This window comes from Chaetura pelagica, unplaced genomic scaffold, assembly GCF_000747805.2.
Source record: "Chaetura pelagica isolate M959 unplaced genomic scaffold, ChaPel_1.0 scaffold150, whole genome shotgun sequence".
In the NCBI taxonomy this organism is placed as follows: domain Eukaryota; kingdom Metazoa; phylum Chordata; class Aves; order Apodiformes; family Apodidae; genus Chaetura; species Chaetura pelagica.
The window spans coordinates 3,415,768-3,432,343 of NW_009952052.1; positions in this window are offsets into that span (position 1 = coordinate 3,415,768).

Sequence of the window (16,576 nt, forward strand, 5' to 3'; positions counted from 1 at the left end):
CAAACCCTTCATAAACACACCACCATTTGGCTTCTCTCAGACTGCAGGGATGCCAGCACAGCTCTGCCCAACCTCCTTTCCTCAGTCTCCTGCTTTGATCTGCAGTGTGAGCCTGAGATGGCTGTCCTACCCACTGTCAGGTTTCTACGAGCCAAAGAAATGTAAACCTTAGCACTTAATTTTGTTTTAGCTGTGCCAATTAATTTCTTTAGTTCTTTCCACAGTTTTTACTCTTTAAATACTTTGCTTCACATATGCGGTTATGTCTAATATTAATTATTTTATGTTATCACATTTTATTTTCTCATAACACTTTCTTACATTCTTTTTTTTTCTTTGACATGTACCCTGGATGTACATTTAAATGTACCTTCTGTTGGAAACACCTTTATTTTTTCCTCAGTAAACAGTGTGGATATGACAAAATGTGTTTTGATGACTAGGTGGCTAGACATGTGCCACCAGACACCGTTGACAGACATCTGATGAAGGCTACAATTCTGGAAAGAAGCTCTGTTGGTACTAGCAGTCATTCTACACAAATCACAGAACCATTGCATCACAGAATGTTCTGGGTTGGAAGTGACCTTAAAGATAATTTAAATCCAACCCCACTGCATGGGCAGGGACACCTCCCACTAGATCAGGTTGCAATGGCTTCCTTGCTTACAGTATTCACAGGATGGATCTTAACTGTGTCCAATAAAGTTAGAAGAACTTTGGGAAACTTTGTTTTAATAACTTATAAAATAGAATTTTTATTTGGTTATTATTATTTTTTTTTTATTGTTGTTCTCAGCTGTGTGACTCTCATATTCAGAAAATTTCAGAGATTTTTGTGAAATTAAATAAAATCTCATTAGACTAATTTCTTCTTCTCTTATATTTGTGCAAATAAAGGACAATGAATGGCCAGTCAAAATGTTGTCAGGACTGACTTTCTTTTTTTTGTGTGTGGAATTACTCCTTCTCTTACAAACCTGAGGTCAAAGCAACATTGGCATATCGTATGTTAAAAAAACTCTCTAGTTTCACTCTGCTCTTCCTTTCCAAGCTCAAAGAAGTTGGTGGCAAACCCTGTAAGCTGTCTGCCAGTTCAGGACATTACAAGTGTTAAATTTAGCGTAGGAAAGCTCCTTCTTTTTCTTCTCTGAATGACCACTCAGAGTGAAGCCAAATTGTAACATTTCTGATTATTTTTTTTGGTCTCCACTTATTATAGAAGAGGATTAGGCTTTAACCTTCTGACTGTCCTTTCCTTCATGCTAACATCTAGTTTAAATGTACAAGAGGTTTTTAAATTTCCCCCAGCTACTCTTGAGTCAAATAACTTGTTTTATGAGGAAAGAAAAAAAAAAAACAAACGACATTCTGTCTTGATTTGGAGAAAGCAAAAGATGGGAAATCCATCAAACTTCTCCTAGTGTATTGCAAATAGCCAGTGAGATTCACTGTTAAAATGTTTGGTGTTTTTATCCAAAATTGCCAAGAGCCAGAGTTATCAGCAATGATTTAATGTTATAATCCTGAGTAATTGTGCAAATGCTGTATGACATTTGCTACATGAAATGCTCTAGGGCCTCAGGTGTAGTACCAATCCCTATGATGGTACAGGAGAATTCACTGATTAATTTGAATTTTTTTTATGATTACTTGTTGTATTTTTGTTAGTAATAAGGTTTATACTTAGCAGTGTAATATGAGGAAAACAGTTTTCCTTAACTGTGGTTTATGTCTTTAATGAAGAAGACAGAGACATAAAAAAGGCACTTAGGGAGCCTCTGGCTGTAAATCTTCAGTGATACAAGGCCAGCTCAGTTTTTACAGCATTAAGTAAAATTAGGGATTGTTTTCCTAGGTCATCTGTACTGCCCTTGTCCCCTTTATTTCAATATTAAGAAGTCTTTAGCCAGCTACGAAAGAGGGAAGAGACTGAGATAGTCCCAAGTGTAAAACAATCCCAAGCTAGAGGAAAGCTGTCTCTATGCCAGTGATCCTTCACTGTTGCCACAGAAGGTTTTTTGTGCAAGGCAAAAGTTGTAGCACACTACATTCCTCCAGCCTTTAGTGAAGAAGCAATGGCTCTGTAATATTTCTGATGGAACAATTTCTAGCAACCTTTAAACACAAAAGTGAACAAAGCTAGGACTAGCTCTTCCCTCTCAGGTTCCTTTTCCCTTTTGAGTTAATTGGAATTGCTTTTGATTTATACTGATATACACATGAGGACTGAAGGTACAAATGAGATTCCCATAAATTCAAATGTGACTTCTATGAGTAAAAACTACACAATACAGACATATAAAAGGTATAAGGTCACCTAGAAGGGCAGATTCAAAACTGGATTAACTACTCACTTATTCAACTTGATGGAAAGCATTCCAGAAGAGCAAATGTTAATTTGCCAACATCCAGGGAAAAAACTTGGTAAATATGCATGTTTTTGAAGAGTTCAACTTCAGTATTAATTAACATTTACAACATATAAATGCTACTAATACAGCTGCATAATGGGCTGAACACTCTTTAGATTGGACACGAAAAGAACACAGGTATTAAACTTTGAAAAAAAATAGAAGTATCTAAGTAAATGTTATCTTAAAGAGCTATGAAAAAATTACTGCTTCTGGGGAGTCCACTTCAGTAAAATATGTGATATCATTCTACCTTGTGTATGCTGACTCTTTATGGGATTGTAAGCTTGACATAGCATCTGAACATATTCCATTCAGTTCAACATCAGCACAGTTTAGGAATGGCTACTGGACCCAGCTCCCCTACTTACAGGGAGGTAAGCTCCACCCAGCTCATCTCCCTTGAGAATTTTGCTTTGTGTCTCAATAATCTTGACCCTTCAGTAGTGCTCACCTGTATACTAGCTCCTCTTTCTCAGAATGTGGTCACCCCTGGGAATAAGGGCTCAGAGCTGTAGGAATGATATTGAGTTCAGGCAAGAAAGTTGGCCCTTCCTTGGCCCAAGCTTGATGAAACATATTTTAGGGAGCTTGTGAAACTGCAGTTACTGTAAAATATGTTCTGTGGGGCCCCTTTGTCATAAATTTGGCCAAAAGAATCAAGGGTTTAAGAAGGAAAAAAAACACTTTAGATGTTCTAGTTCTTCCACAAACTCTGCTAGTAACACTTATTTTTAAAATCCTTCTAGTTAAAATTCTCTTAAAAATAAGGGGTAGAATCTACAGAAACTAAGGAAAAGCATCTTTTCCTACAGATACAGAAATTGTAGCTGTGTTAGGCCTTATAGAAAGCAAGTACTGTCATTCAAATGCACATCCAGTAATTTTTTATGTTCTTTGTTCCATTGCTACTAATAATCATGTTCTTCCCAAGGCCATCTAGGAAGACAAATTGTTGTATCAAGAAGGGTTTTTACAGAAAAGGTATATAGAGATGAAGAATTTCTGTTAATACAATTTATGAAGAGATAGGTTTTGCAGGTGTTCCTTATTATACATCTGGATTTCCAAATCTGCGCATAATATTTTTTCTTTCCATAGTAAGTATGGTAGGTTAATCTTTATCCAAATGTCTTTAAAAAGAACATTCTGATTCACTTGCCAAAATTTGGTATGAATTTTGAAACAGAGAAAATTTCATGTTTGCTGTAAGTATTGGCACTCCTTCTGTACCACTCCAGGAATGGTTCCTGCACTAGTAGGTTGAGAAAAGGACGAAAATTAGTTTTAAAGGAAAATCCATCTATAAAAGGTGATATTTATTTATTTATTAGTGCTTTTTAAGTAGAAGTGGCTTTCTTCTTCTACACCAAAATTAATTTTTTCATGAATATTTTTTCTAGTAGTGTTGAAAAAAAAATTGACTTTGGCACTCTCAGTCCTCTCTCTGCAGCTTGAGGAGGAAAGCACAAGCCAAATTCAGGCTCAGTGTATGTATGATAAAAACAGCTCTCTGAAATCTAGTGTAAAGGCTTCAGTGTAACATGGTGGGCTACACATCCAAAGAGTACGGAAGAATAAGCTGATGGAAAGAAAAAATGTCAAGTAAAAATTTCTCTTCATTTTATAGTGAATCCTTCTGTCTTTTGAAGCAATAAATAATATTGAGCCTTTAGTAGCTGTATATTGGCTCATCTTGCACAGAGTCCTGTCAGTTTGGTCCCCTGGGAGAAAGGGCTCAAAACTGGAGGGGTGATGGTGAATTCAGACAGAAGGAAGGGTGAGGACCATGCCTGCTGTCAGTAGGGTACTGTACCACCCAGGGCTCATGTGATGGGCTCTGGGTTTGTCTCATGAGGAAAGGAAGTGGGTTTGATGACAGTCACTGACTGAGGGATGCACTTCCATGGAAGATCTGCTGCCTTCATACCAGCAGTGATTGTTCATGGGATCACATACAGGATTTCGAATTGAATTTACATAGTAACAGCACACCAATGCTTTCCAAATAAGACTAAGAAACTGTGTAGCAGATACGTGGCTTCCTTTAGCAACAATGCTCCCTAAGCCCTCTCGCTTGATCCACTATTAAAGAAATAAAACTGGTATTTTAAACTGTTATTTTTAAACTGTCACCTTCACCATATTACTCCATCTACTCCCTTCAGAGAGTTATGTATAACTTAGGTTGGCTGGAGATTTTTTACTTCTGTAATGGTGAAAGTAGTCACTGAAGGAGAACTTGAAATATCTATCTATCTATCTATCTTAAACAGCACTAAGAAAGGACCGTTTCCTCTGAAATACCCTCCACATTATTAAACTCCTGATTAAATTCCTGGGGTTACGTATTAACCCTAACAGCTGTACTCGAGTTCACTTCTGAGGAAGGAACTTCACTGTGACATGGAAGAGCTGCATAATGCTAGTCACTTCCAACTCCATCAGACTGCACAGAACTAAGGGATTTAAATGATGACAAACTTAAATTGTTACTAAATGAAGTAATTCAGTTGAGATGCATATTGTGACAAGATGTATCTCTTGTTTTAATTAATATCAAAATTGGAATTTTGGAAAACTGGTGGAGAATTTATGAAATCTAGGATTATTTATTTGAGATAGCTTGATTCACAGTCTCATAGAAATTTGAATAATACAATTATACATTCAGTACATAATATTATAGTATAAATTTAGAGAGAAAAAATATCATTTTCCCAAGAAAATTCTGTAGTAAAAATTTCACTGTGATTGGAATAACTTTGCTCGTTTCTCATAGAATTGGACTGTCATATCAGCTCCTGGTTATATTATTAATGCACAGATTCAACAGGAAATACCCTGGGGCATTCTGAGGATCTCCCAAGGAAGTGACAGAATAGAACAGGCAAATGAGTCTTTCTTTTCTGTGTTTTTTGTTTAGTTGGTTGGTTTTGTTTGGGGTTTTTTGGGGGGGAGGCGGGTTGTGGTTTTTTTGTTTGTGTGTTAGGTGTTTTTGGTTTTTTGTGATTTTTTTTTTGGTTTTTTTGTTTTTTTAATGACATGAAATAAAATAGTAGGGTGAAAAAAGCAAAAACTCACTAGCCAAAAATTAAGTTGTCTTTACAGAAACTTCCTGTTCATTCTTCCACAATAATTCTTCTAGCTTTCACTAAAAATTAATGGCACTTTTTGGATGCTTACTATACTTGACACCACCCATAATGTAACTGTATCATACACATCACTGAATTTCACTGTGTCATTGGATTCCATTTTTTACTGTTTTCTTGTCAGTCTTTTTCACTCATGAAAAATGTATATAAAGTGTGTGGTCATGTAAAAGCTCATTATATGAGCCATTGTATTATACTTCTTTCTAGGGATGTACATGGGTGAGAATGATTTTGCCCTCTTGACAAGTTTATTCCTCTAAATAACCATTTATGTACCTATTAAAAATGCACTAATGTCTGGGAAAAGTGATATAAACTGAATAGAATTTTGTTTTAGTGCAAGATGAATAAAGGTTAGTGTTTAATTACATTTAGGTGATACTTTCATTTAGGGCTGAGTATAAACTTGCAATAATAGGATTCTTCTAAATTCAGCTTGAAACAATATTGAATTGTAGAAAAAAAATAAAGATCTTAATCAAGGTTTGTAATATCCTGAGTTTATAACATCCCTCCTATGCTTTCATCAATTGGGATATCTTAAGTAAATTATGAAAAACAGCCTACCCTGTGTATTCTAAATTCATATTCTTTTATCCAAGACACATTCCATGAATCATTGGCTACTTGGGTGTCCATTTCTCAAACTCATATTGTCTGTCAAAATAGTTTAGAAAGCCAGTTACCAGTAATGGTGTGTTTGGCAGCCAATAACAACTGCATAATCAGCTTTCATTTTTCATTGTTCAGTGATCTAATAGAAAAAGCATTAGATACCTTGGGATGTTTTGGTTTGTTCTTGTTTTGTTGTTGTTGTTGTTTTGTTGTGGTTTTTTTTTTTGTTTGGTTTTTGGGTTTGTTTTATTTTGTTCTGGCTTCGTTGTGGTTTTTTTTGTGTTTGTAGGTTTTGTGTTGCTTGGTTTGGGTTTTTTGTTTGTTGGTTTGTGTTTTTTTTTGTTTAGGTTGGTTTGTTTTTGTTGTTTTGTTGGGGTTTTTGTTGGTTTTTTATTCTTTTTTTTCTTTTAACTATTTTCTAATTGTTATTTAGTAGAAAGTACCCCAGTGCAAGGTTAATAAACAACGATGTTCTTAGACACTTGTTTGAATACAGTTAATAAAAACACATGTTTATAGACTGTTTCACAACTGGTGTCAGACTCATAGTTTTTTACAAGTCACGTGTGATCAAGTAGTACTGCAGACTGGAGATAAATAGTTTTGCTATGGAATAAGAGCACTTCTCTGGTGGCTTTGTGCCTAGCCTGTTTTGTCAGACATGCCTTGTTCCCCAAGGTTGTTCAGAGTGTTCATAAATATAACCAATACAAATGTGCTAGGTGGGAGTATTCAAGGACAGGAAAATTTAACAATCACAGAACAACCAACTCTCATATGAATCTGTAGAAGGAGAAAGGTGTGAAAGCTGGAAAGCAAGAAAAAGAAGACATCATTGTAGTAAGAGTTGAAGATGGGAAAAGAAAGCAAAATTTTTAAAAAGGAAAGAAAACCCAGAAATTATATGGGCTGTTCATACATTGCTTTTCCCAATAAATATTTGAAGATGTGAATGGCATGGATTTTTCTTGCAGATGTTTATTTAACAACTTGTCCCTTATTTCCCCACTTCCTTGTCTCCTTTAAGTTTCACAATATATCTTTAGGCCTCTCCTCCTCCAGGCTTTTCCATGCTTCCCATACTTCAATGGGAAAAGTCTCCATCCACACATTCTTCTTCAGATGTTCCATTCTAGAAGCTTGGTTTCACCCTTCAAGTCTAAGGTACAGGCTCAAACCAGGACAATCCTATAATCCTGTAATCCTATTTATGTCATAACATCTGAGGCTTCAGTAGTACCTTTCCATTCAGCTACAAGTATTTTTTCCCCTACCTTGTTGCCAGCAACTAGTTAATGTACAAATAACAGGAATGCACTGGATAGTTGAAAACCTCATTTTCTGAATGTAGACAGTAAATCTTCTTAAATTGAAACCAGCCAGTGTCTTAAAGAGTGAAAATCCTCACTTACATTCTGCATATATCTGATATATGCAGAACTATAGCCTAAAATTCTTTTTTGCACAAGTGTCCTTGTAGTATAAGGAGTCAGTGAAGCAAAACATAAGGAGGCCTTTTCTTGGCTCTGAATTAACATGTTAAAATATTTTGGGATACACTAAGATAAAAAGATTTGAAGTTGTCTGGCTGGCAAAAAAGACAAAACATTATGTCCAGAGAATTAAACTTCTATTTTTGCTCAGGTAGTAGCCAGTTTAGGTCTAGAGTCTAATATTGATTTGGGATAAGACGAAACACAAAGAATAGGTTGCCAAAAGTGGGCTTTAGTTATATATCATTCAATAAATAATAATAAAACAATCTTCCAAATAAAAAATAAACAGGCATACAGTCGAAATATACTTGCTAAAATTTCATCTTGCATTTTGAAACAATAAGGGGATTAGATGCCTTCTAAAGAAGGCAGTTCTTTAAACTGCAGTATCTTCAGACATTATCTTCCTAAAGTCATTTCTTCCATCTAACTAATCTGTTACTTTTTCTGAACAATAACATTTTAATAATTGTTTAGTATTAAAAATTCAGTAAGAGTGCTTGCCTGTATTCAGAATCTTAAAGCACTCCTCTGTATTTTATTTTCACTTAAGTTAATCTCCCTGCTAATTAGTTTAACTGTCCCAGGGCCATTTTTCTGGTCCTCAGGCCAGATGGCACAGTTTGACCACACTATTAAACTCCTTTGCTTTTCAAATCATGTCTGAATCACCTTTCAGGAGTGGCCTGTGGCCCATTTTAACTCCTGATTTGTGTTAGGGAATTGTTATTAGATGTCCCAGGCAAAAAAAAAATAATAAAAAAACATAATCAGATGATTACGTTTTAAAAACATAGGCAGTTGAGTTCCAGTGTCTGGTTCTCTGCCATTGCAAACAGACATGACTGAAGAGCACTAGAGCACGAATCATTGCCCCACGTGAGTAGACATAAGATTTTCAGAAAGAGGAAAACTTTTGCTTCTAAATCATATTGAAGCTGTGCTGGTCTATGCAGTTTAACTATTTTTTTATTTTTTTTTTTAATATTAAAAATGAAACTTGGAATGGAAATAACAGCAGAATGATCTACCCTAGGTGGGTTTAATTTTTGTGATTCAACATGTTTTTGATTGGGTTTTCTTTTTGTTTGCTTAATATTTTGCAGTGCCTGGGATTCATTTAATGCTGCAGATGTGTTAAAAAACAGTGTGCTAAAGGAAAAATTTGAAACTAAACCGAACTGTAGACTTTATATTGTTATTTCTTGCAAAATCCAGAACACATAGAACTTTACTCTCATCCTAACCCTCCTGCTCACTAAAGTTTAACTGGAAAAGCAAAGAAGCCTGCTAAAAAACCTGTCCATATAGCACTTCATTTTTAGGCCAGGCTGTGCTGAGGATGGTTTGCTCCAATTTGTCCAACAGGATGTTGACGTCACAGCTGGTTCTTGAATACTTTGTTATGTCTCTCCACATGCCTTTCACAGAATCACAGAATCTTACGGGTTGGAAGGGACCTTGAAAGATCATCTAGTCTAACCCCCCCTGCCAGAGCAGGGTCACCTAGAGCACATCACACAGGAATGTGTACAGGTGGGTTTTGAATGGGTCCAGAGAAGGAGACCCCACAACTTCTCTGAGCAGCCTGTTCCAGTGCTCTGTCACTCTCACAATAAAGAACTTTTTTTCTGATGTTTACGTGGAACCTCCTATGTTCCAGTTTGCACCCATTGCCCCTTGTCCTATCACTAGACATCACTGAAAAATGCCTTTTCACATGCCCTCATTGCTCTTGCCACTTTTCCACAATCAAGGCAGGCACTCTTGGTTTAGCAAACAGCTCTTCTCTCTTCCCTTGCTCTTCAAACTTGGCAGACTTTCCACCCTCTTCTTTCTGGTGGGATCCCCAGTCCCTAACAGATGTCTGGGCTTACTGCTGTACATGATGCCAGCTGATCTGAGTTTTCAAGTGGGGTGATATGGAATGGGCACGGCATCTTTTCTTTGGCTCTTCCAAGTGTTAAGTGCTGTCCCAAATATTATGATCAGAACTCTAATCCTAATAGCCAATAGGCCATTTCATTTAACTATGAATTATCTAGATTTATATATGGCTGCATTTTGAATTGACACAAACCTCCACTGTTTTGCAATACACAGATTGCTTAAAAGGTGGGAGGTTAAAGTTTTGATGCCATTTAAGTGTTGCTTAGAAAGGTTATAGGTTACTCACATACATATAAACCACAAACAAGCTCCCCATATTTTTACTGATTAGATATTTTACTGTTTGGGAAGCAACAGGTGTCCCAAGACAGAGACCCTATCACTGTGATGTGTTTGAATGATTTAGAAACCAAGACCTTCATTCCGATGAAACAAATTAATTACATCTTAATTTTTTAGGTCATAACTCAGCTGACAATAGCATTCTGTAACTTTGAAATGTAGCGAGAAATCAGCATGTATTTAGAACTTAATGCCTAAAAGCAACAAGGAAAGAGACACATTTTATAAGGAGCAGAAACAGCTACTTTTGTCTATTCCACAAATAATTTGTAATTCCAGCACAGCAGGAACTTCCATTTCAAATTTTCTGTAACCCACAGAGAGAGAGAGAGAGAAGGATTGAAGAGAAGGCTGAGGGGGAAATCTCGTTAGCATTTATAAATAGCTGACAGGAGGGCTCAAAGAGGATGGAGTCAGGCTCTTTTCAGTGGTGCCCAATAACAGGACAGGAGGCAATGGGCACGAAGTGAAATACAGGAGATGCCCTCTGAACATCTGGAAACACTTTTTTACTGTGATGATGACCAAGCACAGAGACAGGCTGCACAAGGATGTGGTGAAATGTCCATGTCTGGAGAGACTCAAAAGCTGTTTGAACACAAACCTGGACAATCAGCTTTAGGTGGTCCTGATTAAGAAGGGGTTGGATAAAACCTCCATGAGTCTCTTCCAGCCTCAGCCATTCTGTGATTATGTGATCACAGAATGGGAACAAGGAGTCTGTGTTTCTAGGAAAAGAGGGGCAAAGAACCAGGGAACTTACATGATGGAAAAGACCACAGCAGCATATGCACAGGATCTGGACAGCAAATATTAAGCCAAAATAGTATATAGAGGGAAGAGAGACCATGTGTGTAAAAATGTTTAGACCACTTTCATCAAATGCAGATACTATGCAAGAGCTAGCAGCACAGGATCACAGAGAACTTGAGATTGGAAGGGACCTCTTGAAGTCATCCAGTCGAATCAAAGCAAGGACAGCAAGTGCAGTTTGTTCTTATTGCATAATAAAGAGAGCATTTTAAGTCTGTTTGATCTATACTAACTGGAAAAGTAGAGAATAAACCATCTTTCGTCTTTTGCTGTTCTTAAGAACAAAAAAGCCATTGTAAGGGCATCACAGACATTGAGTTCATCCAGTGTCTCTGGAGAGATTAAGTGGAATTTCAGGCAGCAAAGGACCATGACACCATCATTTTCTGCTCAGCTGGCCTCTTACTTGACATTTTTATTTAAAATTTGTAAGGTCCACCTCTTGGGAGAACTTCTCAAGCAGGGCTGAGGTTTTTGAAGTGATGGAGAAGCTGCTAGTGAGCAAACAGGACTTCAAAGAAGGATATGAGTTTGCTTTAGAGAAAAGGGTTCAGGAAAACAAACCATGCCAAAGCATGAGAGGAAGCAAGAATTGCAGATTAATTTTCCCATTATAAATGCTAAGATAACTCACCTCCAAACATTTTAATTTGGTAGAAAGACCTAGTCATAATTTTTTGTTTGTGGTTTGCAGGCACACTTTAATGTGCCTTTTGTGAACTTTGTTTTTCTCTGGTAGTCACCCGTGCATAACTTCAATATTTCTACTTATTCTTCACGTTTCATGGCACTACCATTTTATGTCTCATGTTTCAGCTTCGAACAATTTGCACACTAAGATCCACTCCTCATGATGAAACAACAAACCTGTAAAGACTAAAAAGATACTAAAAATGTTTTACAGACAAGACTGGAGTTGTAAATACTTTAAGCATTAAGAACATTCAAACACTGAGTTATAACTGGACACAATGTAAAATAGCAGATTTTCATTCTTGTAAGATAAAAAAATATTAAACCTGTGACTTGACTTTATATGACTGAAGATACAACATACACAACCAAAGATTACTTGATTTAATATGGACATGAGACTAGGAGACAATATTGGATTTGATGGTAAGGTGTACTCTTCTAGAGGAAAGTTATAGGTGGATTTTAATTTAACATTGTCATTAAAGCCCTTAGCAAAAAAACAAAAAAAAGTTGATTGTAAATTATTTATAGATATCAATGGGAGTGCACAATAAATACTAAATTGTTTTGAGTATAAAAATCTGTGATGAAAGGATAAGAAAAGTAAATTAATTACTATAATTTATCAGATTAAATATGCCTAATATTCCTGGGCACCAGAAAATTATGGATCATTCTGACCTCACATGTTCAGACAACAGCCTAGGAATTAAATGTCTGTAGAATGGATTTGCAGATAACTTTAAAAACATAGATTATAGAGCTAACAGAGTAAAAGACTTTGGGGTTCTTCAACAGATCGAAGTAAAGGTTGAAAAGAGATGTCAGTTTTTATTAACACAGTCAGGGTAAACACTGAAGAACAGAGAAGGGGAAAAGAGGTAATCTATTGGTACACACTAGTCATTCATCATTTTAGGGACACTTTAGGAAAGTTCTGTTCTTAATCTCATGTACGTGCATTTATGCCAAAAACCCAAATATTATTTCACAACACAGCAGTTTAACAATTCTGTGTTGGCACTGCAATTACTATTAAAAACAAAACAAAACAACATAGAGCAGTTATTTTCATGACTTGAATTATAAAATAACCTCTGAATCTCCTTTGGGGGAGTCGGTGTTTGTGTTGATTTTTTTGTTGCTTGTTGTTTGCTTATTTTTATTTCTATAGCTATGAGACCAAATTATAACTAACCTCTTGATTTTACAGGGTTTAGACAGTGTAATTAACATATTCCAGAAATGCTAGAAATACTTCAATGCTTTTGTTACTGTAATCTGCAAATAAAGCTGTGTGAACAACCTGAAATGACATTAAATATCGTCCTATCACTTCCAGTCCAATTTCCTGCTCAATTTCTCTTTTCTTTTAAACATAAAACAATTTCGTTTTGGTCTTTTGGCATCAGAGATGCAACAGGAAGGGTACAAAGGTCAACTTCCAAACTGGAATGCTTCCCAAGGATTATGAGAAGTAGGGACTCTTGGGCTGTATAAGTAAAGCTCTGTGCACCCACAAAGGAGCACCAAAAAGCCACAGCAGGAATGGAAGCCCAAGTATTCCCTCTCTTGGTTGCTCCTGAGCCCATCATAGGAGCCATCAGGCAGAGATGGAGAGGACACCCAAATAAAGAACTCAGAAGAAGGGACACCCTGTCCAAGCCCCTTCCAGACTTGTCTCAGGATAGTCTCAGCCCCAGCACCCTAGTGTGACACTTGGATCAATGGATCAGCAATGGAACACCACTTGGGCTGAGGGAGTTGCTGCTGTGTGATACACATTATGGGATGCAGAGGAAGTGCACTTCAGGACAGCACAGGACTTATGGGATGTTCAGGGGAGGAAAGGGTTGGATTTAGGTAATTTTGAGGAGACAAGTGTGGGTAGTAGAGGGATAAGGGGAACATATATGAGACCGTATTGGAAGCATATGAAAGGGAAAATACATGGACTGAGAATGAAGTAACCATTACTCTCAAAAGTAATAAAGAACTTTAAATACTGATGATAATGGACACATCTGGAGCAGTTCATTCTATATAGTTAGATGTTGACAGTACAGGACAAATCTATCAATTTTAAAGGAACTACAAAAGTATGCATTGCTTGAGGATTTTCCAATTTTTTATTAAAAATTATAAATAATTTTGAATTTCAGTGAAGTCTTGCTGATGTAACTGCAGATACATTTATTTGTCTTTCACAGTGTAGCAAGTATGGTTCAAAATAATAGAATAATGGAATATAATTATGAAAGTAAGCCAGATTACTTTGAAAGAAACCACAATTCAGGCATGAGCTAGATTTTTGGGAACATATGAGTGAAATCTATGAGAAGTGAAGATGAGTCAAAAAGAACTGCTCACAGATGTGTGAGATGTTCACAATGGGGATAAAAAGTTGGTAAAAGCATTTATCCAGTGCAAGTTATTAGTGAAAAGAAAAAGTCAGTGGAACTAGGTCCCAAAAAGTGAGGAATGATTACAGATTACAGAAAGAATTGTCTTGAGACTAAATTCTTGTCTTATATCGACACAAATGTACATCATGCAGAGTACAAAGCTGAAACCTGGTCAATATTCTTTAAACAGAATAGTTCATCTGAAAAGATGAAGAAAAGTTGAGATCTCTGGCTCGAGGGGATGGGCAGTATGTGCTACAGCATTATGTTTACATTTCCTGGTTTACCCACTTTCTACCTTTCATTTAGTTCTATCTTCATCTTACTGCCATTGGCAGAGAGCAAGATTTGCAATTAATGCATATCTAAACTTCTTGGAACAGCACACATATTGATGAGTAAATATCTTGTTTGGTTTATGAGAAGGAAAACCCAAACATTTCTTAGAGCTGTTTTCCCTTGATATGTATCAGATGCATATGAAAGTTATACACAAAATATTATAAACTCTTTCTTTTTTTCCATAATGTTGTTCTTTGGTTGTTGACAAAAGAAAAACATCATCCTTAGAAGTGGCAGCAGCATATGACTGAGGAATTTCAGACTCATTTATGTATGTAAATGTCATACATAAATGTAAATTTATTATGTGTGTATGTAAATCATACAGAATTTAATGAAACTTTGTTTCAGAAGTTTTATAATATTGAATGGTTGTTTTAAGAGAAGAAAAAACATTAAAAAACATGAGAAAAAAACAGTGGGCTTCTTCCACTTAACTATCCTTTTGTAAGGATTTTGGAGTCACTGAAATGTACTGACATTTAAGACTATTTCTTTCCTTTCCATTTATATTTATCTCTATTGTCCGTGATCACTGTTGCATATTGTGGTGATATTTCTATAAGTTTTTTTGCCAAACATCCATTTGAAGCTGTTGATGATTTTGGCAGGATAGCATGAGCTATAAGTGATACAAGAGCACAAAACTAATTTACAATTTTCAGTATTCAATTGTTAATGTAATCAGTCTTTATGTAAAATCTTCAGTATAATTTAGCTGTTAACTAAACTTCAGATAAGTCTTCATGGAAGCAGATCTTTTCTGCTCCTTGTTTTTTTCTGATTGTAGCAAGGTCCATTTTTGTTTAGCTTTTTCTTTTCCCTAAATTTCCAGTAGACTCTGCAGCCTAACTATTCCACAATTGTCCTATACTCACCTTGACAGCATTGCTCTAGGCTACATTTTTCACCTGTTGGAACATTCTTGGAGATACTAAATATAAGTTACGGTCCTGCTGCTATTTTCTTTCTGATACAAATCTGACCAATATATGTTCAGTCTCAGAGATTTAAAAAAACTAGGACACATGACACTGAAACCATGAAATTTGTAAAATGAAAGCTACTTTGTATTATATAAAAAAAATAATCTTTTCAGAAAGCACATGCTCATAACTTTCAGATTCTCTTAGAAATAATAGATGGAGAAATGCAATGACCTTTTAATGACAGAGACTCATTTGCAATCATTGCCCTCCAGGTTCTTTAGTGATAATAAATGCCATGACAGTCATGATAAAACTTTCATTCCTCATAATATTTGGGCTACCTCTAATAAGACAGTCTATAACTAATTACAATGAGACACTTTTGAGTGTACATAAAATTCTTGGCATTGCACAGGATCAGAGCAATGAAAGGGCTCAGCAGGGCTGCATCAGGTAGTCAAGGCTCACAGAGCTTTTGGGAGCCATCCAAGTGTGGGCAGTGTGTGGCAAAATAACAAATCAGGGACGAGACAAGGCAGCATGCTTCTGGATTACTGGGTGCTGGCATGAATGAATGATTGTAGGAAGAGAGAACTCAATTAAGGGTCAAAAGGAAAGAGCAAGCAATTTCCAGAAGGTAAGTTAACTGAGGAAATGTGTGCATAATTTAATATCTGAATGCTGATATTTATCCAAACTTAATGAAAGGACAGAACTTTCTATAGTCAGCCCATCCAAAGCTCAGATCCCTTTCTGTGCTATCATAGATGGCTTCAGGGCAATATAGTGTGATTTTGGAAACAACTGATGGCTTCAGGTGGCAATAAACAGAATTCACACTTTTAAGGCAATAAGCTTTTATGATAAATGATGTAGGTAAATTTAGATTAGAAGTTGATCCTCTCAACAGAATTTTTCTTGAAATTAATGTTTCAAATTTTGGAGGAGGTATCTTTCACCAATAATGAATTGAAACTAGATTTTATGTACAATACTTTCTTGTTCTTAAAGGTGTTGACTAAAAATAGATAATCTCTATTTATCTACCTTTTTCTGAGTGCATAATAGATTTTTGCCTGTGTATTTTCCCCTGTAGCTCATTCCACGTAAAGAATAGTTGAAACTTTCTTTTTGTATGAATCATCTATTCATGCTTGTATTATTGGTCTTTTCTTTTTGTCTCCTAAAACTGCTGAGAGGAAGCTGGAAAGGAACCTGAGCCTTTACCACTGTGGAAGCCTTTAAACTTATTTCCTTACTGACAAAAGCCTCTTTTTTTCCCCCAAAGGATTCATGGGTGACTTTCAGGTTCATGTTGACTGGTGAATTCTGGGATGCTTTACTCCAGCCACCACGGCACACAGGTGCCTTCTTGGATGTCCAAAAGATGCCTGACTCCTAAGAACAACTACATAAATTCAGGGTGGCAGCCCATGCTTGTGGCAATGAAGGTGTCCTTGAAAATAGAGCCTTTGT